Raw genomic sequence first — 2,533 nt, forward strand, 5'->3', positions numbered from 1 at the left:
TCTAATACATTTCATAAAATTAAAACATAATATAGAATAAATTATAGAATAAGAACTATTGTTGTGGCGCAATCAATTCTAAGACACACGGAGCCAATTGAGATGAATTATGAGCCTTTATTAGCCAGCCTGCGACTAACTCTCTACCAAGCAGGGTTGAAGGAGATCAGCTTCGAGCTCCCAAGAGTCAGTTTATAAAGCCTAGCCACACCCTAGTTAACAACAAACAAGTAAGCAGATTAACCACACCCTAGTTAATCATCAGACAAGAAAGCAGATTACAGAAGCAGAAATTTCCATTAGCAGATTTTTGCCTACAACCACACCCTTAACATTTCCCACTGGTTTTTCTGGGGGAATTCAAATCATTGATTCCTGCCTGCACCCTTTTTGACATACGTAGTTAACAGTAGGTCTAATCCTCTCCTATTCTGTCAGGTTTCACCTAAAAGCCATACAAAGACCCCCTTACTTTAGGACAAGAGGATTAAGATGGTCCAGACTGGACCCTTGATAGTCTTATCTTTAGTGGGTCCTCTGTCCAACGCAGGGTCCATTGTTCTGATGTCTGTGGTGGATGCGCAACCTTGATCCTGGTATAGTGAATCCAATGACGGCGTCCAGCTACCTTGACCACGATGGGTGTTGTGAGGATGAAAAAGAAAGGTCCGTCCCAGCCGTGCTCAAGAGAAGCAGGCTGTACCTTTTTAACCCAGATCTAATCACCTGGAGCGTGGTTGTGTGGCTGAGCAGTTGTTCTGGTGGCGGAAACCAGTTGGTGGGTCTCTTGCCGTGTGAGATAGAGGGCTTGCAAGGAGTTAAGCAGTGAAAAATTATTCTGTTCTGTTAGCTTTTCTTCTCCTAACTTGGGGAAGAAAGATGGGGGTCTTCCAAACATTATTTCATAAGGTGCGATGCCCTCACAATAGGGTGTGCACCGAGCCCTTAACAGGGCAAAGGGGAGGAGACTCACCCAGTTTTCGCCAGTTTCCAGCTTGAACTTAGGGTTTCTTTCAAGGTTCTATTCATTCTTTCTATTTGCCCTGAACTCTGAGGACTATAAATGCAATGCAATGCATTTTCCAACTGATCCCTAAAACCTTTGCTAGAGATTGGCTGGTCTGGGCAATGAACGCCGGGCTGTTGTCAGACCCCAGTGTTATGGGTAGGCCAAATCTAGGCACTATTTCTGAGACTAATTTCTTTGCTACTACCTGAGCGGTCTCCTGCTTAGTGGGGAAGGCTTCAGTCCATCCTGAGAAAGTGTCAATGAACACAAGCAAGTACTTGAATCCGAAAGTTCCCGGGCTGACCTCAGTGAAATCCAACTCCCAATGTTCCCCCGGTGCCTGACCACAAAGTCTCGTCCCTTGTATTTCCTTGGAGGGCCCTTGATTCACTTGTGCACAGATGTGGCACCGGGCTGATACCTGCTTGGCCATTCGTTGCAGCCCCAGGATGTAATAGTCTCTTTTCAATAGTTCAATCAACTTGGTTCCTCCCAAGTGAGTGCTCTGGTGAACCTGGGTTATAAGGTCTTGGCTCAAGGCCTCAGGTACTACGATGTGGCTGTCCGGGAGCCTAACCCACCCAGTAGATTCCTCTTTGCCTTCCAGCTTGTTGCATAGTTCAACTTGCCCTTAAGTGTAGGTAGGAGTGTCCGTTAGCACCCTGGGTGGTAGGGCCAGCAGAATGTCAATTGGCCCCACTGGTTTTCGGGCAGCCTCCTTTGCTGTTTGATCAGCAAAGGAGTTGCCTTGTGCTACCTATGAGCTCGAGTTCTGGTGCCCTGGGCAATGGATGATTGCCACTTTCTTTGGCAGCCAAATTGCCTCTAGAAGGGCTAGTATTTCTTCCTTATTCTTAATTTCTTTTCCTCCTAAGGTCAGTAGCCCCCTTTCCTTATATAACGCCCCATGTACATGTGTCGTGGCAAAGACATACCTGCTGTCCATGTAGATGTTAACAGTCTTGTTTTCACCCCACTGCAGAGCTTGAGTTAATGCTACTAGTTCAGCCTGCTGAGATGAAGTTCTATGGCTTAGGGCTTGTGCCCAGATGACAGTTTCAGTGGTAATCACTGCAGCCCCAGCATACCTGACTCCTTCTGAGATGAAGCTACTTCTATCTGTAAATAGAGTAGCGTCCGGATTCAGCCAAGGGCTGTCTGTCAGGTCCAGTCTGGTGCAGGTGACGTTCTATAGGACCTCAAGGCAGTCATGCAGGGGTTGGCGAGGGTCATTGTCAGGCAGTAGGCTAGCTGGGTTGAGTTTGGCAGTTTTCAGGAATTATATGTGAGGTGGATTGAGAAGCAGGACCTGATACTCGGTGATTTGAGCATTGGAAATCCACTGGTCCAGTGGTCTGTGAAGCACTGTCTCCACTGTGTGTGGGGCGATGATCTGGAGGGTCTGCCCTAGTGTCAATTTTAGGGCTTCCTTAGTGAGGATTGCAGTGGCAGCGATTGCCCTCAAACATTTGGGCCATCCTGCTGTCATGTAGTCCAATCTTTTGGAGAGGTATGCAACTGATC

At 47.3% G+C, this 2,533-nt stretch overlaps 1 pseudogene; it reads left to right on the forward strand.

Annotated features, from left to right (window-relative positions):
• Window positions 1-577: 577 nt before the first annotated feature.
• The window catches only part of LOC105289675, a 13,726-nt pseudogene continuing 11,770 nt past the window's right edge, over window positions 578-2,533 (forward strand).

This window comes from Pteropus vampyrus, unplaced genomic scaffold (assembly GCF_000151845.1).
Source record: "Pteropus vampyrus isolate Shadow unplaced genomic scaffold, Pvam_2.0 Scaffold26, whole genome shotgun sequence".
Lineage (NCBI taxonomy): Eukaryota > Metazoa > Chordata > Mammalia > Chiroptera > Pteropodidae > Pteropus > Pteropus vampyrus.